This window comes from Palaemon carinicauda, chromosome 43 (genome assembly GCF_036898095.1).
Source record: "Palaemon carinicauda isolate YSFRI2023 chromosome 43, ASM3689809v2, whole genome shotgun sequence".
In the NCBI taxonomy this organism is placed as follows: domain Eukaryota; kingdom Metazoa; phylum Arthropoda; class Malacostraca; order Decapoda; family Palaemonidae; genus Palaemon; species Palaemon carinicauda.
In genome coordinates this window covers 56,815,907-56,840,236 of record NC_090767.1, presented here as the reverse complement: position 1 = coordinate 56,840,236, position 24,330 = coordinate 56,815,907, and the positions used below count along the sequence as shown (strand labels likewise).

At 42.5% G+C, this 24,330-nt stretch overlaps 1 long non-coding RNA gene across 1 annotated transcript in view; it reads left to right on the top strand.

Moving 5' to 3' along the window:
* The window catches only part of LOC137633630 (uncharacterized), a 371,358-nt gene extending 347,670 nt beyond the window's left edge, over positions 1-23,688 (top strand). Inside the window, exons 2-4 of the long non-coding RNA XR_011042319.1 lie at positions 6,606-6,923; positions 22,185-22,285; positions 23,482-23,688. This is a non-coding gene — a long non-coding RNA (uncharacterized lncRNA). The remainder of the gene's footprint in view (positions 1-6,605; positions 6,924-22,184; positions 22,286-23,481) is intronic.
* The last annotated feature ends 642 nt before the right edge of the window (positions 23,689-24,330 follow it).

Below are 24,330 nucleotides of genomic sequence, written 5' to 3'. Positions count from 1 at the left end.
GTACAATATCCGGAGCCCAGAACAATGAGTCGAACGAATAAACCGCCTTAAAAACAAAAATATAAGTAAATTCTCAGAATATGGGATACCCACCGAGTGAGAAGCATAAACGAGAAAGTGCAAACACAATTATAAATAAATTCTCAGAATACGGGATACCCACCGGTGTGGGAAACGTAAGTGATAAAGAACAAACAGACTAAAAATCAGATCTCAAAAGTTGTAGGCTCCGGATAAACAGGTGAATAAAGAAGCGCCGGAAGGCATGTGAACCTTCGGCGCATAAAAACAAAAATATAAAAACACAATATATAATAAAATAAAATCTCCCAAAAATAACGCCGGAATACATGCGTAAGATCCGGCGCAAAACGCAATGAATATAAACTTGAAATACAATGTTAAATTACACTAAAAGCTCCGCCGCAATCGCCCTCCCCGACACTTAAAAAACTATCAAATATAGGATAAAGAAAACTAACAGATATAGGATAAAGAACGGTAACAACAGAGTGAAGTGTCTGAAACCGATCAAAGAAACACTATTACAATACGTAAAAATTAATCTAAAATATCCAAACCCTCCGGGACGGGAGGATAACATCAAGGATGGATAACAGGGAGGGGAGGGGGAGTCGGGAGACGAGGTGCAAACCCAGTCTCGAATGCCTGGTGGCCAACCAAACTGAAGCGAGAAGAGAGTGCTACCCGTACTGACGTAGGGAGCGTATGGGCCAACCCCCCACCTCGAGGAACTTCCTGTTTACTGCCATAGAGCACGTGACCAAAGCCAACCCCCTTTGAAGAAGAGGGAGGCGAAGGGGTAAGAGGAAGGACCCAAGAGGGGGGGGGGGGGGAGGACCAGAACAAAATCAGGTGACTATTGTGATCGGAGGGAGGGGGAGGCCACCCACCGAAAGACAAAGGAAAAACCTGAAATGGCGGCAAACATGTAGCTCCCGCGATCGTATGTATAAACACAATAAATAATGGCAGACGTAAATGACGTGATTAAAATAAAAGCGAACACGCAAAATGAGAACGTTAGGGGGGAAAGAACACGGAGATATTTAATAAAACTTAACCTAAATCATTCTAAATCGGGAATAAGCCAAAACGGAAAGGGGATAAGGTAAATGAAAAACAAAAGGTCTTCCAAAAATGGGAAAATAACGATCCAGAACAACCAAAAGAGAACGTATTCTTCTCCCCGAAAAAGACTCAAAACAAAAAGGCTGGCAAGAAAGCTACCCACCGAACCGCTTATGGATCGACTAAGTAGGATATCAAATACAGCGCTAAAAAACCTGAAGGGTAAATTCGCTAAAATAATAAAAATGAATAAAATATGATCATGCCTAAATATGAAATAGATGTTCAAAACATATACAAGGGCTTACAAATAGTATGAAGAACTAAATGCAAACCCGATAAACAAAGAGATCACGAGGAAGCGACACACAATGGCCGCAGCGAACCCCCGAAAGGAAACAACCAGCGGCGAAAACAAAAAACCAAACACGGTTAAGAATAAAAAGTGTCGCTACCTAGAAATCCCAAAGAGACAAATATAATACTCAACTTGGAAGCTGGGATCTCTAAAACGCCGGACATCTTCCAAAAAACACAAAACAACACTGAGTAAAACAAAACACGTCTGACCAACACAAGTGCTGTTGAGGAATGAGGATGGGGGGGTGGGGAGATGTAGGGGTAGAGAGGGGGGATGTTGATGAAGGAGAGGTTTAATTGGTGAGGGATCCATGGTCGTGGTTCGATCACGCCCCAGTTTTCTATACCGACACTCAAAGAGTGAGCGAGCTAGGTTTATTCCTGGCATTCCACGCATCTTTTTTTCTCTGGTATATTCAGCAATAACTATGCCTTAGACATGGTGCTAGCGGAGCATTTCACGGAGCTACACAGGTCCCTCGCCCAGAAATACCCATTAGCCCATCCGATAGGTAAGTAGGTAAGGACATGGCTTGTAGGTTAGGTTAGGGGGGAAAGTTTAGGTAAATGGTTATCCATTTTCCATGCACACGTGAAGACCTGGCCGCTGATATACAAAGGCTCCCAGAACTCGACACCCATTTGCTACACAGTCTTATTTTGAGTTTTACGAAAGGGCGCTCTTCCATTTTCACCTTATGGTCTTAGCAGGTCCAATTCACTGCAGGACAATATTCCTGATGAAGAAAGTAAGAGTGCCTGGTTTATTTCAAAACATTTTGAACAAATCTGAATTTCAAATGAAAATACTCGGGAGAAATTCGTATTCTTAAATTATGGACGTTTTACAATTCTACAAGTTACGGTATAAGTCTGGGTGTATGTATGATGATGGCCAATTCAGAATAGGGTAGTGTTAGGGACTCCTCCCCCTCTTACACTGCATTAGACCCCGATAGCCAGGGACACGGGTTGTGGGTTAGGTTAGTTCGGTGTGTTAAGTTAGGTGGTGTTGTTTCGTAGAGGTTTTGCAGAATGACAGACAGATTTTGTAGCACAGCGACCTTGTCTTATGAACGGCTAGAAATCGGAAAGAAATTCCATTTTCTATACACGCGGGGTGTATATCCTAGTTTAACCCTTTTACCCCCAGGCTATTTCGAACTTTCCAACCCTTAACCCCCGGCGTTTTTTTTTTTTTCAAGCACATTTTGCAATATATATTTTTTAAACTGCTCCAACAGCCCTAATTTTCATCATAGAGAGGTCAGGTTGGTCTCATTTTTTTGGAAAACGCCTGAAGTTTCTCATAAAGTTATCAAAAATATGCCAAAAAAAAATGTAAATAGCAGTTTTTTGCAAGGATGTCCCAGTATGTCCATTGGGGTAAAGGGATGAGTTTTGTGAAACGTACCAGTACCTCCATGGGGGGGGGGGTAAAAGGAATAACCTATCCAAATAATTTGAAAAATATATATTTTGATGATTATCATAAAGATGTTATGTTACAATAAAGTAAAACTGCAAGTGTTCTCTATTTTGGTATAACTTAATCATGCGTTGGTTGTAGACGCATTGGTATGACATGTATAGCAATATGGGGTCCTTAGGCAAATAGGTGGTTTCTGTGGTGAGAGGTTATTTATCCGTCTTGTTTGATGTGACGCGTAAACTATTAGAATACTGTAAGATAATAGTTACAGAGAAATCGTGATTGGTTTATGTGTATTATTTGCGTTTTGAACATTTCTGGGGACAATAACTAGCAGAAACCCTTATTTGCTTATTTATGGTGGGTCGACTACCACAACTGAAAACTTGAAACGCCTTTGAACACACCCTATATCAGTGTAGCGGTCTTACGACCAACCCCCTTACCCAAGTATATTTATGAGTATATTTCTCCGCGGAAATAACGCTATTTAATCATCGGTCTTTGTGCTGCTGTGTCTTGCATCTCTCTCTCAATTTATTATCTTCCTCCTCCTTGGTTCTACCCATTTGTGTGGCCGAGTATTTTGCCATTACAAGAGCTGCTTACCAGAGCTGAAGTCTCTCTTCTACCCTTACCAAGTGGAAAGTAGCCACTGAACAATGACAGTGCAGTAGTTAACAACTTGAGTGAAGAAGAATTTTCTGGTTATCTTCAGTGTTGTCGGGTGTATGAGGGAAGAGGAGAACGTGTAAAGAATAGGCTAGACTATTTGGTGAAAGTGTAGGCAAAGGAAAAAGCCGTAACCAGAGGTGAATCCAGTGTACAGTAGTACAGTACTATTGAGCCAGTTAAAAGGACCCAATAATGCTAACAGTAGTATCTCAACGGGCAGCTGCTGGCTTGCCAGTCATTAGCGGGGAAGCATCACACCCTGCTCGCTCACTGTAACTCTACTTTGATTTCAGCAGTCGGTGGAGACAAAGCCCTGTCCCCACTGGGTTGAAACTGGACGAATTCCTGCTGGTCTCTGTTCCCGGTATGAGGATATATAATAGTGTCTTGGGAATTATTATTATTACTACCGGTACTTGCTAAGCTACAACTCTAGTTGGAAGAGCAGGATGCTCCAAGTCCAAGGGCTCCAACAGGGAAAAATAGCCCAGTGAGGAAAGGAAATAAACTATAAGAGAACTAATATTTTGATAACAATAACAGCATTAAGATCATTCTTTCATGTATATACCATTACAACTTGAAAAATAAAATCAAGAATAAGAGAAATAATATAGAATAGTGTGTCCAATTTTACCCTCAAGCAAGAAAACTCTACCCTAAGATAGTGGAAGACCATAGAACAGGGGCTATGGCACTACCCAAGATATTGCTTTAGTCAAGAACTTGATTAATATTATCATGTTACCTTTAACGCCTTAGGCTGGCCAAGGGGGAAAGCTCAGTCTCTCCTCCTTAGAGTTAGACTTCTCTGAAGTCTCAAGATCAGACTTCTTTCCTTCTGTGTCTATTTGCCAACCCTCCGTGGTTTTCTGACACACACACGTGAATAACACACATCCTAGTGAGTGCTGTTGATTCAACGTTTTCGGTCTCGCTTATCGGGAGCCAGTTGCTTCGCGTTCCGAGTCTGGCGATCAACTCGCTTTCAGCAATTTGGTATGGGGATCAAATTGTTTTAGCCATTTGAATTCCTCTGTGTCCTCAGCTCACATTCAGGGGGAAGCTAGCATTTCACTTGAGAGACAGATGCATTAGCCAGGATCTTCCTCTGAGCCCGCCAACCCTCCGGGGTTTTATGGCAGAGGCTGTCGCAAGCGTTTGCTGTTGTCCTGACCAGGTGGTTCAGAAGTGCAATAGCGAGTACTCGGTTCACAAATTATCCTCGCCGATCAGCTCGCCTGGCTGGGTTGAGAGCCCACCATCATAAGCTAGCACTCGGCTCGATCCCCATGGCTCGTGCATGCCCTTGCACAACTGAGATTGCTCTACCACAAGCAAGGCTCCCTCACCTTTTGCCGCACTCCCAATGCCCCCCGTCTCCCACTCGGCCACAGTCGGTGATCCTACTTCATCCAGGGGGTTAGTAGAGCATGAACCAGGTTTGTGCTCCCCTGGGGCTTGCACCCATGTCGACCTGAGAGACATGTAGAAAGCAATTGTTCACTCAAGGTCATTGGTGAGCTTTTCCCTGCGTTCAGCAGCATGCGCTCGAGGCAATCGCTTGCCTCACACCTGAACTCTCTTGAGCTGATGAATGTCCTTTCTACACCCCAAATGTGGATGAGACAGTCAGAGATATACAATAGGGGTTTATTCAACTGCTTAGGCACTGACATCATTCTAAAACCAAAATGGGTAGGTCTTCTTATTGAGAGGTTTGTTCCATCAAGTTGAGTACTGGTGTTTTCTCTGGAACTGAGGAGACCTGCCTGGGGTGCAAAATGGTGGCAGGTGCAGGCTTCCGAAGAGGTCGAGGAGTTGTGCGTGTGTATGCTTGAACAAATCCTCTGGCGTTTTGCTCTCCTGGCGTGTTACGTCCTCCAGGACACACTGCAGGGACAGGACATCCTACCAAGTGGTCTGACGACCAGTAGGAATTTTCATGGTGGCCAGGGATTGCTCTAGCCAACTTGCCACTTTACTGGGAACAGTTTTGAGGAACTTGCGCCTTGGGTCTCTTTTGTCCAGGTTACACCGTGGGTATGCTGACTTATACAAGGAGGCCAACTACATAGAGTAAATTTTCAACAGTTCGGCCTTCTCCCAGGTGGCGCTCTGGAATCGGGCCATCCTCCCAGCATCTCTTCTCTCGGAATCCTTAGCACCAGTCGAGTTGGAGATCCTTCATTTCCAGGTTGGAGGTTTCAGAACCCTCATAGGCTGGGAAAGCTCGCTTCCCCCTTCAGGTACCTTCCAAGCTCAGTAGTTCATCGACTGGATCTTTCTGCCGTCTATCTACCGACTGGCGCAGGAGGAGGTCTCAAAATCTGTAAGGAATTGGGTAAAACTTTGGCCGGATTCCAACTGAAAGATTCCAGGCTTGATGGCCCTGATCAAGTCATATAGATGGTAGTCTGACTAAAGGGTTTTGACATCCTCAGTAGAATCACCGTCAGCTGAGCTGACACCGGAGCAGGAGCTGTAAGAGTCGCCAGAGGTACCACTTGCCGGAATCTTCTTCGCAGGTCAACTCCTGTTCACAGTCGGTATTACTGATATAGCTGGTCTATTGTCAACCTTAGTTTGGCATTTCTGTTTGGGTATGGCCCCAGTCTTAGCAGGATGTGCTGCAACATCTTCCAGTCTGCCTAGTCAGCCAAGAACTGCTTCCTTAGTCCACATATAGGGCTGCCTAGTAGTTGCCGGAATAGGTGGGGAGGCAAGTTTGTGCCTCTATTAAAGGACTTAAATTTGTCTAGTTAGGAAAAATAGAAAATACTTTAAAAATTTGTATTTTGATTTTCGTGTCTTTCGTACCTGAGGTTAGAAACGTAACACTGACTAATTGATATTAATTCAAAATTGAGTCAAAGACTTGGATTTTAGCCATTGTGCTTTATTGCTCAAAGAATGCTAGTCTTTGATAGGAATTGGATATTTGCCTCAGAGCAATGCTTATTATTATGCATGCAAGATACATTCAATGATAAGTCCTCAACAATATGAGTAGTTCTGTTTTTAATTATTTTTCATCTTATTTCAGGTCTACGGAGATGAAAGCGTTGCTGGAGAAGAATGGGGGAAATGTCTGTCTAAAGGTGAAGGACATTACTTTAAAATCAAGTTGTAAAAGGATACCCGCCTAGATGATGCTGAGGATTGTGAGGGACAATGAAGGACAGCCTTTTAGTCATGCAGATGACTAAGGGACAGATGGTCATCATACAGACACCATAGTTACCGTAGAAGATAATGACGATAATGCTGTTGAGAAATTGGCTGGATGCACGGCATGTCGGCTCGTCTTAGCTTTTGTCGTTATTGTATGTCATCAAGACCATTCTACATCTCTTCAATAAAGGTAAGAAGGATTTAGATACCTATGAAGGGTAAACTAATCCTAATTCCTTATGGAAACGATTCATTTGTAGACTGTTCAGTTTCTTAAAGATGATTGTAAATGAAGGGTATTGTGTTGGTTAGTTTATGTAGGGAATCTCTTTAGGTCCTGGATTTACAAACTTGCTAAGCTCCAACCAGCATATCCATTAAACTGAGGGACAGCTGTACTCTATTGAGAATGATACAATAAACAGTTAATTGGTGGTTGTATTTACTCTTCTCAGGTAATGTCCATGCCATTAAGTCATGTAAAGTGTTAAGTATCAAGAAACATTATCAGATCAAACCACCTTTTAGAGTACTTGTTCCTATATGAATATCAACTGTCGTCCCTTAATAGGGGAATGATTTCAATGACAGGCATCAGAGTTTTCTCATCGATTCGGGTCGTAGGGTATTACTTTCGGCATAGCCGAAATGACGAGCCATTAGAATTTTAACGAGGGTTTACTAACCCCTCGCTAGTTAGCGTGGGGGTAGGGGAGGGGTAGCTAGCTATTCCTCCCCCCCCTCACACACCGGTGACTAGCTCACTTTGCTTTTGGCTCGGGTGATGAACAGACGTGTCTGCTCCCACCCTCGCTTGACAGCCTTTGATCTTTTTGTTTTTGCCTTTTCTTTGCAGTTGTGTGTTTGGAAGTTGGCCTTTACTATGGATCTCCTGCGCGCCATCGCTCCCCAGCACGTCCACGCGCCCACGAGCCTGCTCGCCATAGATCGCCTGCGCGCAAGCGCACCGTCACCTGTGCGCAGTCGCTCACCTGCGCGCTTATGCTCTCCTGTGCGCCATCGTTCTCCTGTGCGCCATCGCTCGCCTGCGCGCCATCGCTCGCCTGCGCGCCATCGCTCGCCTGCGCGCCATCGCTCGCCCGCGCGCCATCGCTCCCCCGCGTGCCCTCGCCCGCGCCTTCATCTCCATGTGCGCAAACCTGGGATTATTCCATCGCACTAGCGCGATTCCCACCGGGTTTCGCTGCGCGAGCCCCCGAGCAAGATTTCAGGAACGAGAGAAGCCAGGTCGTCGTCTTCACCCCCCCCCCCCCCCCCCGGCAAGCGCAGATCAGCGCGCTCGTAGGAGGAGGGGAGGTCTTCAGATAGGTCCAGGCACCAATCTTCTTCCCTTTCTTTTCAGGCAGGCCCTGTTGTAGTATCTACTCCGAAGGATAGCCCGATCCCCTTCCCTCCAGAGGGAGCCTCTGACACTGCGTCTGTCAGTAAGCAGCCATGGTTTGGGTCCCTTATCAGAGCTGTCGTCCAGGCTGTCAAGCCTGCCTTCTCTGAGTTGGGCCTCAACCCAAGGGCAGCTCCGACCCCACTGAAGAGGAAGAGAGGAGTAGAGGTCATTGTGACTTCTCCCAGGGTCAAGCTGGCTCTTCCAGTGCACCACTCTGTGGAAGAGCTTGCCAAGGGAGTCCCTCTTGAGAGACACTCTAGCCGGCAAGTGACTTTCTCGGCGACGGAGATCCTAAGCCAGGAGAAGGTCGTGAAGTGTGCCATGCAGGCTACTTCGTGGCTGGATATCTGGTTGGGTTCTCATGACATCCTGCTGCGATCTGAGGATCTGTCCAAGGAGAACACCAGGAAGGCCCTGGAGACCTTCTTCCTTTCGGGCACCCGCACCATTGAGTTTCTGGCCCACCAAGTTTCGAACTTGTGGGCCAATTCGATCTTGAAACGACGTGATGCGGTGGCAGAAAGGTTCCATTTGAAGGTCCCGGCCATCGAAGTCAGCAGGCTCAGACATTCTTCCCTTTTGGGAAAGAGTCTGTTTCAGCCCAAAGATGTGAAACAGGCAACTGAGAGGTGGAGGAAATCCAATCAGAACTCTCTCCTCCAAAGGGCTCTCACAACGAAGCCCTACAAACCTCCAGCACCTAAACAACCTCGCCCGTCGAAGACAACGAAACCGGCAGTGGCAGCAAAGACGACAGTGTCCAAACAGCAGCCCTTTCCTGTCAAAGACAACAAAGGCAAAAAGTCCTCCAGGGAAGGCAAGAATCCTAGAGGGAGTGGCCGAGGCCGCAAACGCTACGATTGGCAGTCCCCCTGCATGTCCACCAGTGGGGGGATGCCTACAAAGTTGCGCAATCAGGTGGCCGCAACTCGGGGCCGATTCCTGGACGATTTCCGTAATCGGTCAGGGATATCGCGTCCCGTTCACAACATCTCTACCTCCCCTGACAGCGAATCCAGTGTCGAGCTCCTATGCTATGGGATCGGAAAAGGGGCTAGCCCTACGGGCAGAAGTCGAGACCATGTTAAAGAAGGATGCTCTCCAAGAGGTCGTCGACGGTTCCCCAGGCTTCTTTAGTCGACTCTTTCTTGTAAAGAAGGCGTCTGGAGGCTGGAGACCAGTCATCGACCTCTCAGCTCTGAACAGGTTTGTCAAACAAACATCGTTCAGCATGGAGACGGCAGACACGGTCAGACTTGCAGTGAAACCACAAGACTTCATGTGTACACTGGATCTGAAGGACGCGTACTTCCAGATCCCAATCCATCCGTCTTCAAGGAAGTACTTAAGATTCAGCCTAGACAACAAGATCTACCAGTTCAAGGTGCTGTGTTTCGGTCTCTCCATAGCACCTCAAGTTTTCACCAGGGTGTTCACACTGATTTCTTCGTGGGCATACAGGATCGGCATCCATCTCCTCCGCTATCAGGACGACTGGCTGATCCTGGCAGACTCGGAGTCGACCTTTCTTCGACACCGGGACAAGCTTCTGGGACTTTGCCAAGATCTAGGGATCATGGTAAATCTCAAGAAGTCTTCTCTGCTTCCAACTCAACGACTGGTATATCTAGGCATGATCTTGGACACCAATCTCCACAAAGCCTTCCCATCAGACAACAGGATAGCAAGGCTGAGGAGGGTCGCGAATCCTTTCCTCAGACGAGAAGAGCTCCCAGCCCAATCGTGGTTACGTCTCCTCGGTCACCTCTCATCCCTGGTCCGTCTAGTTCCCAATGGTCGCCTCAGAATGAGATCTCTCCAGTGGCGACTCAAGTCCCGGTGGAATCAGGGTCTCGATTCCCCGGACGTCATGATCCCTGCAGAACAGACGGGCTTTCAGTGGTGGGTGGCAGACGAAAACCTACGAAAGGGAGTGGATCTTCTCGTCCTCCCCCCGGATTTGATGCTGTTTTCGGACGCCTCAAAGAAGGGGTGGGGGCCCATGTTCTGAATCAGAGGACCTCAGGCCTGTGGTGAGAATCAGAAAAGTGCCTCCATATAAATCTGCTAGGAATGAAGTCCGTCTTCCTGGTCCTTCAACAGTTCCAACAATACCTGGTGGGTCACTCTGTGGTGGTGATGAGCGACAACACCACAGTAGTGGCTTACATCAACAAGCAAGGAGATACCTTTTCAAAGGAGCTATCCCATCTCGCAGTAGAGATACCGAGATGGACCGAAGTCCACTCGATTCCACTATCGGCTCGCTTCATTCCGGGCAAGAGGAATGTGCTCGCCGACAGTCTTAGCAGAGCGTCTCAGATAGTGAGTACCGAGTGGTCTTTGGATCATCTAGTAGCCACCCTCTTAATGAGAGAATGCCTTGATGAAGTCACTGAGCTTCAGCACGGCATTCTATTCCCGTGCTGAAACTTGGTGACGGGCAAGAGGGCTCTCGAACTTCGGGAAATTGCTCCCCCAGTTCGAATCTAAATTTCTCTCTTTCATCTTTTTCTTCTGCTTAATATTACTTCGACCTTCTCCTAATTTTATCAAATTTCCTTTCTTTCATCTTGCTGTCCTATCTCTATGATTATTATTTTTCTTAGTTATATGTATATGTAGGTGTATGCATGTATGTATGTATATATATGTGTGTATATATATATATATATATGTATATATATGTGTATATATGTATATTTATTTATTTATTTTATTTGTTCATTTATTTATTTATTTATTTTTTTCTATTTTATTTAAATGGCGTGGATATTTCCACATTCGTTATTACTGCCTGCTTAGATGAATGGGAGAAGGGATCACGGTTGGGAGGTATTCGCGTTCAAAGCTATATATGAGAGTATTGGATGATCTCAGCCATCCCAAAGATGGTTTGGACCTTTTTGGCGGAACTACTCTCAAGGGTTGGGTCATCGGAATCCAGGGGGATCCAATCCTTGAGGTGGGACTCTTGGCTTTTGGCCGGAAGCCCATCATTACAGATATGGGGAGGATGATTCCATATTACTTTGGTCTCAGTCCTAACAGGCGGGTTTAGCTTACACCTGTGCCTCTATATCTGTTTTGATGCTATCCTTCGGGTAGGGTATGGAGTGGACCATCGGGGAAATATACTCTCATTGTGCCGATAGTGGAGAATGCAAATTTCCTTCCCAACGTATGATACTTTCTTATAATTCTCAAGCAGGTACCCCAACAAAACAACAAAAAAAACCTGAAAATCCCACCCTTAAATATGGACCCTTCAAATACTGACTCCCCATCCCCTGGATTTGCTGACTCCCCCCCGGCACTGTTGACGACTTCTGCTACTGTAATTAAGGAAAACTCTGTTGACGACCTTCGAACTAAAAAGGACCACTCTACTGATGTTAAAAAATCTAGCAATTTGGGTAACACAGGGAAACTACGATTCCTTCATGTTTCCCAAATCCCATTAGAGACAAATTATGATGATATATATAGAGCATTTGAGTGCTATGGATTGATAAAGGAAATAAGGATGCGACTTGGAGATGAAAAATGGGACTCTTGGATATCTTTTGAAAGTCATGATGAAGCGTTTAATGCCATAAGTAATATTAGTAGTATCAAAATTAACGAATTGAACATCATGGGAGCTCTTTGTGATAAGGTCCCAAAGGAATTGGATGTGTACAAACCTGCTGATTGGTTTGAAAAAGATAGAAATGTACCCATGCCTTCACAGAGAAAACCCAAACCACCAATGTGGCTCTTAGCTGAACCTAAAGGGATAATAGGGAATTATTTTAAAATATGTAAGTTTATCCAAAAAAAAGTAGGAACCATAGCACCTGGAGATATATCTCGTTTTGGGAAGAACAGTTATCTCATCCATGCCAAATCTTCGACTCAGTCTGCAATACTGTCCAACTTACAGACAGGCAGTGATGAAATTACATTGGAAATGAAACCTCATCTTAATTTTAGTTATGGAAGGGGAGTGGTCTTTAATAAGGACCTATACGAATTTACAGAGGAGGAGATACTTTCTATGTGTCCATTAAATGTATGGAAAGTGCATAAGGTTCCTGGAACTTCAATGATTATACTTACTTTCCAGGATGCTGATGTACCTTTCCATATTTTTATTGAAAATGAAAGGATTAAAGTTCGGCCTTTCAAACAAAAGCCCCTGCAATGTTTTAATTGTTTTAAATTTGGACACCCATCCAAAGTTTGCAAAAATGGAAAAATGTGTGGTATTTGCTCCAAAACTTATCATGGAGAATGTACACTTGAGGCCAGGTGTTCAAATTGCAATTTGAATCATAAATCAACTGATAGGAGATGCGAACTGTATAAGTTGGAGGAAGCTGCCCTAAACAAATCAAGTTTAGAACACATAAGTGTGGGACATGCAAAAAGAATGTTGAATAAATCAACCAGCTATGCAAAGGCCTTAAAATCAAAGGTAAATTTACCACAGGAGACAGCAACCCCACCTAGCACTGCCAGTAATTCTAAGAAAAGAAATACAACCTCTGATGATAAAGTACTGCATGACAAAGTAATCGTATTGCCTTCTGAGGCTTTGCCACAGCGTATTAAAAATGGGTCATTGCCCATTTCTGTACAGCCTTCGTCCCCCATTACCAACAATAGTACTAACCTCTCCCAGGCCATGTCCTTGCCTGATTTGATGGAGATGCCACCTGACACCAAGTTACCAGGTGCACCTGTATTGGGGAAGGTGCAAAAACCTGGTAGCTCAAAACCTACTAATCGGAAAAGAGAGAGACCTCCATCTCTCTCGCCCCCTTCCATAAGAAATATCAAAATTACGACGTCAAATAAATATGAGGATTTGTCTGTTGATATTTCTGATCTGGAAGTCAATTTAAATAAATCGGAAATTCAAGTGGAGGTCCACCAACCTCCTCAACAATCAGATCAAAAAGACAAAAAGAAAATCATAAATTCTAAACCCAATCTATCAAGACCTTCTTTAATAAAACCACCTAAAAATAGTGTTAGATCAAAAACTGCTAATGGGAAGACTCCATCCAAGGGGTCTAACAAATTATAAACCATAGTTTTTTCCTCCATTTTGCAATGGAATTGTCAGGGTTTAAGGGCCAAATATGAAGAACTTAAGCTCCTTATTCATGAGCATTCCCCCATAATTATTTGTCTACAGGAGAGCAAACTTGATCATAATACCCCTTGTCCTCGCGAATACATTAGTTATAGGACACTATATGATCACCAAGTGGGGAGCCATGGCGGAAGTCTCATATACGTTCGTCGAGATGTTCCCCAAGTTTCTCTGTCTATTCGTACACCTCTGCAGGCAGTGGTTGTACAGATCGATATAGGGCGAAAATATACAATTTGTTCTCTGTACTTGCCTCCAAATGATAACATTTTGTACGACAACTTAGTGGAGGTGATTCAACAACTCCCTCAACCTTTTCTTTTACTTGGAGATTTGAATGGTAGACATCCTTTGTGGGGTGATGTTTTAGCAAACACGAGGGGAAATATCATATCATCAATTGTGGAAAATGAAGATGTGGGACTCCTTAATACAGGAGAGCCCACACACTTTCATGTCCAGACAGGTACCTTGTCATGTATTGACCTAGCAATCGTAAGCTCTAATTGCCTAATCGACTTCGATTGGAGAACATTAGATGATTGGCATACTAGTGATCACGCACCAATCATTATAAACACCAACAATGGTCCACCTTTACAGGGATCGCCACGATGGAATCTTGACAAGGCGGACTGGGATAAATTTCGTGAGCTAAGCGAAATTGAGGGGGATGCAGGACAAGTTGAAAATATCGATGATGCCATAGACTTACTGAATGGAACTCTCCATACAGCAGGAGTCAATTCAATTCCCAAAACAACAGGGTTATTCAAACGACGACCAGTCCCGTGGTGGTCTTCAGAACTAACTGCCCTGCACAGAGCCACAAGAAGATCTTTAACACGATTGCGTAGACGCAGAACTGATGAGAATTTAATTATGTACAAGAAATGTAGAGCACAGTTCCGTCGTGCCATGAAAGAAGCAAGGCGCCAGTCATGGATGTCTTTTGTTTCCTCCATTAACAGTAGAACACCACCATCTTCTGTGTGGAGGAAAGTAAAAAAGATAGCTGGCAAATTCACCCCCAACCCACCACCAGTGTTGAGGGTGAATGGCCAGTATGTAACTGAAGCAAAGGAAGTTAGCAATGCCCTGGCTAATCATTTTTCAAATGTATCCAGCAAGTGTGAAGGAGCCCCTGGTCACCAGTATAGGAGCGTTGAAGAAAAGAAAATTTTAAATTTTGCAACAAGAAGGGAAGAGTCGTATAATTCTCCTTTCACTGAAAGAGAATTTGATTCCGCACTTGCTCATTGCAATGATACAGCCCCTGGACCCGATGGAATTCCATATGCAATGATTAAACATGTACATTTTAATACAAAGCTATTTATTTTAAGTATTATTAATAGAATATGGCATGATCATAGTTACCCAAGTGTTTGGGAACTAGCCATTATTTTAGCGTTTTTAAAACCCGGTAAAGACAAGTTTTTAGCAGCAAACTATCGTCCTATTGCATTGACATCTTGTTTATGTAAAATCATGGAGAAGATGGTCAATGCAAGGCTGATGTGGTACCTTGAAAAGAAAGGTATTTTATCACCGATTCAATGTGGATTCCGAAAAATGCACTCAACGACTGATGTGTTGATACGACTAGAGTCTTCTATTTGTGAAGCCTTTGCTTCCAAACAGCACCATGTTACAGTATTTTTTGACCTTGAAAAGGCATATGATACCACATGGAGATATGGTATACTGAAAACCATTCATGAATTGGGATTGAGAGGAGAGCTGCCACTATTTATTCAGGCATTTCTTTCACGTAGAGTTTTTCAAGTGAGAGTTGGGGAAACACTATCTGAGAGTAAGTGCCAGGAAGAAGGAGTTCCTCAGGGTAGTGTGCTGAGTGTAACCCTTTTTGCACTAGCAATTAATGGGATATCCTCAGCCATTCCCCAGGATGTTCTCTCAACATTATTTGTGGATGATCTCTCAATATCATTTGCTGGCACCAGAATGGCAATGGTTGAGAGAAAAATCCAACTCTCTATTGACAAAATTATCCAGTGGGCTGACATGAATGGATTTAAGTTCTCGACAAGTAAAACTACCGTTGTCCATTTTTGTCGTATCCGGGGAGTACATCCAGACCCGGATATATACATTAAAGGTCAACGGATACCATGTGCAGGAGAAGCTAAATTTTTAGGTTTGATATTTGATTGTAGGCTGACATGGGTTTCTCACTTAAAAGCATTAAAAGCTAAATGTGTTGAAGCTCTGAATATCTTAAAAGTATTGTCCCATACATCGTGGGGGGCAGACCGCAATACTATTTTAAAATTATACAAGGCCTTGATTTTTTCCAAAATTAGTTATGGTTGTGAGGTATATTCTTCAGCAACCCCAAGCCGGTTAAAAATATTAGACTCGATACATCATGCAGGTATTAGATTGTCTACGGGAGCTTTTAAAACCTCGCCTATCCCAAGTCTCCTTGTTGATGCTGGAGAGTTACCTCTAGACCTTTACCGAAAGTCTTCCATTCTTCGGTATTGGTTTAGATTGCAAAGACTCCCTAACTCTCTCGCCTTTCAGACTGCAAGCCTTGTAAGACACGCATCATACTTTGAGTTCCACCCAAAATCTCCTCAACCTTATGGCTTTCGGGTGAAACGATTATTAAATAGTCTGGATATAATTAGAAATAAGGTACTTCCATTCAAGGTATCACCAACGCCTCCATGGAAGTTACCAGAGATATCTTTTTGTAAATATTTTATTGGAGGTAAGAAGAATATGTCAGACCTAGAAGCCAGGTCTCTTTTTAATGAACATGTTAGAGAACATAGAGGATCAACTTTTATCTATACTGATGGCTCCAAATCTGATGCTGGCGTTGGATTTGGAGTACATAGTAATGGTTTTAATTGTAGAGGTGCACTTCCTCTGACCGCTTCTATATTTACTGCCGAACTGTATGGCATATTAACCGCTATTGAGAAAATAGCGTTGGAGAAGGAGGGTAATTTTACAATTTTTAGTGATGCAAGGAGTGTCCTTCAAGCTATGGAAGTTTTTAATTCTAATAACCCTCTAGTTTTAAAGATTTTAGAATGGCTTTTCATTATTGGACGGAGAGGTATAACAGTTCAATTTTGTTGGGTTCCAGCACATGTAGGTGTGTCCGGGAATGAAAAGGCAGATTCACTGGCTAAGGAGGCTGCATCAGAGTTGCTGCCAAGAAGGTATCCTATTCCCTGTGATGATTTCTTACCTGACATCAAGAAATTGGTTTGCAATAAATGGCAACAGCAATGGGATAGTCAAGATGGCAATAAAATGCGAGAGATAACAAATGACATATCTCCTTGGAGGTATAATATGATGCCCCGAAAATGGGAGACGTCTCTTTGTCGTCTCCGTATTGGTCACACTCGGTTGACACACGAGTTTCTGCTGAAGGGCCAACATCAACCGTATTGTGACGACTGTGTAGTACCTCTAACAGTAAGGCATTTGTTGACCGAATGCCCCAATTATAACAACTTGCGGAATAGATATTTGTTTGAGGCTCGAGGTGAGGGTGGCTGGTTCATCCTTGCCAAGATTCTTGGAAATGATGTGTCCTACCATGCAAGTGGCATTTTTAGATTTATTTCAGAAGCAGGTCTTCTGAAAAATATTTAACTTTTATGACATTCAACTTTTATGATTTTAATTGAATAGTCTTTTATTTTTTATTTTATTTTATCTTTTATTTTTGTATACATAAATTAAATGTTACCGGCGTCAATGACCTTAGATGTCAGGATGCCTGAAAACTTTAAATCATTCATTCATTCATCTAGTAGCCAACAAAGTCCTGACTTTGTGGGGTTCCCCGACTGTGGATCTTTTCACTACAGCGCTGAACTTCAAGCTCCCGCTGTACTGCTCCCCAGTCCCGGATCCCAAGGCACTCTGGCAAGATGCCTTCCAACAACGGTGGGACAACATTGACGTGTACGCCTTTCCCCCGTTCTGTCTGATGAGGAGGGTGCTCAACAAGACTAGAATATCGGTCAATCTCTCGATGATCCTTATAGCTCCGCTATGGCATCACGCGGAATGGTTTCCAGACCTTCTGCAACTACTAACGGAACTTCCGAGAGAACTCCCTCCACGACGCGAGCTACTCAATCAACCACACGCCAACATCTTTCACAAAGCCGTAACTTCGCTTCGACTTCACGCCTGGAGACTATCCAGCATCTCCTCACTGAGAGAGGATTTTCGCAACAAGTTGCGAACAGGATGTCTGGACACCTGCGAAGGTCATCCGCAGGGGTTTACCAGGCAAAGTGGCGAGTTTTCTGTGGTTGGTGTCATGGAAGGGGTATCTCTCCACTCGATGCCACTATTCCAGCAATAGCGGAGTTCTTTGTGTATTTGCGAGAAGAAATGCGCCTTTCAGTCTCGGCAGTGAAAGGCTATCGCTAAGCCTTAAGTCTAGCCTTCAGGCTCAAAGGAGTGGACATTTCTTCTTCGCTGGAACTTTCCCTACTCATACGAAGTTATGAACTTACCTGCCCTCAGTCGGAAGTGAGACCTCCAACATGGAACGTGGTTCGAGTTCTCAGGTCTCTTAAGAGACCTCCCTACGAACCATTACGCTAGGCTTCAGATTGCCATCTAACTTGGAAGACGGTGTTCCTTCTAGCTTTGGCCTCAGCCAAGCGAGACAGCGAACTTAATGGTCTCTCATATGACATCGCCCATTCAAGGGGATGGGGGGAGGTAACGTTCAGATTCGTCCCCGAGTTTGTTACTAAGACTCAGAATCCGGGAGTGCCGGACCCTCGGTTCGACTCTTTCCAGATCTCGAGTCTTCGTTCTGTAACAGGTGACCCAGACCATCTCCTACTGTGCCCAGTAAGGAGTCTGAGGCTATATCTCAAAAGAACGGCTGCAGTTCGTCCCCAAGTGCAGGCATTGTTTGTGAGCACTGGGAGAACAAAGAGGAGGGTTACCAAGAATACTATCTCGGCATGGATTCCTAGGGTAATCCATCTGGCCCTGAATCCTGACCCTCCTCCGTCACGTCGCCCTAGAGCACATGATGTCAGGGGCGTAGCTACGTCCCTGGCTTTCAAGAAGAACTTGAGTGACGCAGGTTCTACAAGCATGGGTGTGGAAGCGTCAGATGACCTTCACAGTCCACTACTTGCAAGACGTGACCCACAGGAGGCTCGATACGTTCTCTATCAGCCCTGTGGTGGCTGCACAACAGCTGGTTTAAACCTCAGGCTCCTTAATGGACAAGTAGCAGAAGGTCGAGGGCATTGTTACCCGGTCTTAGTCTGCATGAATGAAAAGGTTTGTCTGGCCCTTATTCTTTTCTTCATCCTCCCCTCTCTTGGGGAAAGCAGCATCCTGGGTTCTCTGCACAGCTGACCTCAAACCATTGCAGGTAAACCATGTTTCCTTGTGTTCCTAGTATTAAGCTAACACTGTCACGTCCCCATACCCCGACGAGGTGGTATTGGAAGAGTCCTAGCCTAAAGTTTCCATCTAAAGGACTACAGGTCAACTTCTTAGGACAAGTCACACTTCAGACCTTCACACACAGCTTATGTAGGCTGCAGCCCTTGCGCAGCAAGGTTCTAGCGAGGTGCAGGGACTCCTTACTGTTGAGTGCTGACACACTCAGATACTGAGTCCCCGGGCAAAGCCAAAACCCAGTACTGGCCGGGACTTACCACCCTTCCTAAGGGGTGAGTCAACCATATTAAATAGCGTGGTTTGTATTTCAGTTACGGAACAAATGACAAATTCGTAGGTTATTTGTATTTTTCCTAACTATACAAACCTTAGCTATTTAATCAAACTTGCCCGCCAGCCCTGTCCCCCTTGAAGTCCTACCTCCAAGCAAAGTGAGCTCAAGCACAGGTGTGTGTGTGAGGGGGGGTGGGGGGGGGGGTTTGCAAGCTACCCTCCCCACTCCCCGCTAACTAGCGGTGGGATAGTAAACCCTCGTTAAAATTCTAATGGCTCGTCATTTCAGCTATGTCGAAAGTAATTACCCATATTAAATAGCTGAGGTTTGTATAGTTAGGAAAAATACAAATGACCTACGAATTTGTCATTTTAGTATTGTGGCTCAGGATTTGTTGACATGGAATGAGATTAGATTATCCAGGTACATTTAACCTCAATTTAAGAAAGATGTCTGCGTTATATTTTCAACTCTGTATGAATATAATGAGAGCCTCTGGAGGAAAATTGAGAGTAGCTACATTTTCTCTTAGTTTGCTGGAAAGGAAATCACTCTGAACGTTTCCTTTAGTTGCACGGGTTGAATAGGGAACCCATCCCTGTTTATTTTTGGCATAATGATTTCACATTGATTAATCTCTTATTGGACTTTGCTGAAACTGTTTCTTTGGTTATCACAGTATAATGGGTCTTGAGAAATTCTCAGTTTAATTTGCATCCGATGTGTTGGAGAAGTTTAAGTTTGTTTTTGTTGTCGGTGTATCAGGATGCGGTTGGGACAGAATTTAGGTTGGCAAAATACAGTACCTTAAAATGGAAATAATTTAATAAGATGTGCAGTCATACCGTAAATTATGAATTAAGGACAACCTGGTACAGTTTTTGGAATCTGATCAACGCAAGTGCTGAGGAGGAATGAGGATGGGGGGTGGGGAGATGTAGGGGTAGAGAGGGGCGATGTTGATGAAGGAGAGGTCTAATTGGTGAGGGACCTATGGTCGTGGTTCAATCACGCCCCAGTTTTCTATACCGACACTCAAAGAGTGAGCGAGCTAGGTTTATTCCTGGCATTCTATGCATCTCTTTTTTTTCTCTGGTATATTCAGCAATAACTACGCCTTAGAAATGGTGCTATAAGGAGCATTTCACTGGGCGACACAGGTTCCTTGCCCAGAAATAGATTTTTCCTTCGTCAAAATCCCTTTATCTTTTGGTTTACAAAATAAGCAGGAAATAACTTTACTCTTCATTTTAATTTAATGTAAAGGTCAGGTAGTTGCCCTCCAAGGGAGGTACTGATAGCTGCATTTTGGTATTTAACCCTTCTACCCCCAATGGACGTACTGGTACGTTTCACAAAACTCATCTCTTTACCCCCATGGACGTACTGGTACGTCCTTGCAAAAAAATGCTATTTACATTTTTTTTCATATTTTTGATAACTTTATAAGAAATTTCAGGCATTTCCCAAAATAATGAGACCAACCTGACCTCTCTATGACAAAAATTAAGGCTGTTAGAGCAATTTAAAAGATGTATATTGCAAAATGTGCTTGAAAAAAAGAAACGCCTGGCGGTTAAGGGTTGGAAAGTTCCAAGTAGCCTGGGGGTAAAAGGGTTAAGGCTACCTTGGTACCAATACCACGCCTTTCAGTCCCACCTTGAAGGGTGTGTGCTGCCTGTGCTAACTCGTCGGTGTAGGGGAATGTAAGAGCTGTCCCATCTGGCACATAACTGGCTGGGGTGAATCGGGGGTGAAGCTGGGCGTGTCAGGGTAGTTCTCTGCATTTGATGTCATCCCCTTTTCCAAAGTCTATTGCGCATTTGAGAAGTATCACACAAACTTACCTTAGTCGTGTAGGGGAATGCAAGAGCTGTCCCATCTGGCACATAACTGGCTGGGGTGAATCGGGGGTGAAGCTGGGGTGTGTCAGGGTAGTATTCTGCATTTGATGTCATCCCCTTTTCCAAAGTCTTTTGCGCATTTGAGAAGCATCACACAAACTTACCTTAGTCGTGTAGGGGAATGTAAGAGCTGTCCCATCTGGCACATAACTGGCTGGGGTGAATCTGGGGGTGTCAGGGTAGTACTCTGCATTTGATGTCATCCCCTTTTCCAAAGTCTTTTGCGCATTTGAGAAGCATCACACAAACTTACCTTAGTCGTGTAGGGGAATGTAAGAGCTGTCCCATCTGGCACATAATTGGCTGGGGTGAATCGGGGGTGTCAGGGTAGTACCCTTCATTTGATGTCATCCCCTTTTCCAAAGTCTTTTGCGCATTTGAGAAGCATCACACAAACTTACCTTAGTCGTGTATTTGGTCTTACTGCTTCCTAGGGAGCTTTTATCATCCTTCATATAATGGACTGCTCTCGAAATAAGGACTCCTGTCCTCGGTGGTGACTTGGGGACACTAAAGTAAACTCTAAATGTCTATACATTAATGATATTTTGTTCACATTCAGGGTTTTATAAGGGCTTATTTCATACATTTATTTTGCTCATTTCCAATTTTTGTATTTAAAGTGTGATGGCATTAACATGTTTCTACTTCAATGTTAGTTATAACCAAAGTAGCGTCTGAAATATTTCAGTATAGCTAGTTTATTTTTCTTTATTTTTTTTCTTAATTAAAATCCTGTAAATCTTGTGGGTGTTGCAAGTGGCTTTATTATGTTCTTGTGTAATATAATTGACCTTTTAAAAGGTAGGAATTGGAATAACCAAATGACTGTCTAAATTAATTTTGAATTTACCGAGTGTAAATATTCAGAGTCATCAGAATGTAATTGCTTCACGATAGAGAAGGTAGAAACTCTATTTGAAATTCCTGTGTAATTTATTGAAAAAATAAATTTAGTTTTGCTAAAGGTATGACTTAGAAATTTGACCAAATTTAGATGGAAGCCTTTTTAATTGTTTAGTGAAAGTGATGTCCTAAAATAGGTTAATAAAATAACAAAAGGATATTTGTCAAGTTAAACATTGGTAATGTTTTAAGGCCGGATCCTATTTCTAGTTCCCATTAGAAATTCCAGTTCACCAAGTAGGCCTATACAAAAATTAGCCGAGATCAGTTTGCACTATGGAACTAAATATTAAATATTAAGAAATAATTTATATCAAGATATTTTAATTGTTCTTCTGTTGTTTTTAAATGAGAAAATCATTTTATTTTCATTTTTTTTATAGGTAATGGACTGAAATGAAAGATGGCTTCTGCTCTTCTTCAACTGAAGACCAAAGTCGTGTGAAACTCCGAGGTTGACTTCATCATATAAACCTATAGAATGGTGAGTATGGAGTTTCATTTAAGGAGAGAGAGAGAGAGAGAGAGAGAGAGAGAGAGAGAGAGAGAGAGAGAGAGAGAGAGAGAGAGAGAGAGAGAGAGAGAGAGAGATTTTTCTCTTGCCTCGATACTCCAAGTTTCTCAATACTCTCCATTCTCCTCTTCTTGTCTTCTCGAGTCATTAAAATACATTAATTTTTGGGACAGTTTTAATTGTTAACATATGTATTTTGGAGCCTCATCAGCCTTTTTTTTTAATTCAACTTGTCCGTTTCACATATGTAGTGTTTTTAATGACTTAACTATTTCTTTGTTCCTATCTTGGTTTTTTAATACACATTTTGTCCCAGGTAAGACTACAGCAAATATAATATTGCGTATTTAAGACTACAACAAATATTACTTATTTAAGACTACAACAAATAACGATATACTATTGCGTATATTGTAATTATGTTCTTTTAGACATAACTTTGATCAGCGTTTTAGAAAGATGAAAAATACTTCATCTAAATAGGAGATAATTACATATGCAATCTAATACACTATAATATAGCATTTTCCACTAGGCCTAATGTTATATCATTTGCAGTAGGCCTAATATTAAATATAGGTGATATTATATCATTTGTAATAGGCCTTGTGTCGTTACCATGGACAAAATGGGTTATATAAAACCAAGATAGGAACAAATATATGTTATATTGACAAATACCAAAATTCCATTGATAGAAATGTTCAGTATTTATGTAATATAGTGTAATATTGCATTGTCTCTTGAATGCTATTTGTTTTGTAGTTTCTTATACGAGTTGCTTAATGCTATTTTTGTTTTGTTTTGTAGTCTCTTAAATAGCAGTTAAGAGACTACAAAACCAAAATAAATTAGACTACAAAACAAATAGCATTTAAGAGCATTTGTTTTGTAGTCAAATTTATTTTGGTTTTGTAGTCTCTTAAATGCTATTTTAGAGACTACAAAACAAAACAAATATACATTTGAACCCTTTTCAGAGACTAAAAAGCAAAACAAAAATGCTCTTAAATGCTATTATAAAACAAATAGCATTTAAGAGCATTTGTTTTGTTTTGTAGTCTCTTAAAAGGGTTCAAATGTATATTATAAAACAAATAGCATTTAATTCACTATGCAAATATTCTCAAATTTGTTAACTAATTGTGATATTTCATATTTTGCAGGTATAGGCCTAAGCAGAGAACTCAGCGTTGGAGCATAACTCATACCAGAAGATTGCAAAGAGTCGGAGACAAGAGGAGGATCGTCGACACCGAAGAAATCAATCCAAAGACGCTGGTAAATCCAGGGCAAAATTACGTAACATCTGGATCCATAATTGGAAAAATTCAAAGAAAATATTTTATTTTATTTTTTTTTGTTGGCTGTGACAAAACAGTATCTCAGTTTTAAAATATTTTTGGAATAATAAAAAGTAATGATATTTATTATGTAATTTTATTTTGACCCAAAGAAATGATACAATTGTATTCTTTTTGTACAAGCTAAGATTTTGAACAATTGTAATAGCATATATGGGTGGTATGACTGGCCAGAATTTTGAAATGGTGGCTTAAAGTTGCCAGGTAGTATATTTATCCTGAATTACTGGACAGTCTCCAAATTCATTACTCTCCTCTATATAGGAGGGATGGCCAGGGGTCCCACCTTACTGCTTCAGTAGATTGCCAATTCCTCTATATCCGTCCCAGGATCTTCATCAGTTTCTGTAGAGTATATCGCAGTTTACCATTAATATAGAAAATGGGTATCATAGAAAACGAGATTCAAGATCACAGAATCACAGTTACTATACCCTCCTCATATCACTAAGGTCTGAACAAATAAATTGATAATAAACTAATTCCTATAGAGATTATTGCTTACCATGTAACTATAAAGGGAGTACTGGAAAAATTATATACAAGGAATATATAACAGCTAAACGTATGATCGTTATATTGGCAAGATCAATAGGCATAGATTAAGCATTGTAAAATTATATTTATATTAAAAATGAGAACTGAATAGAT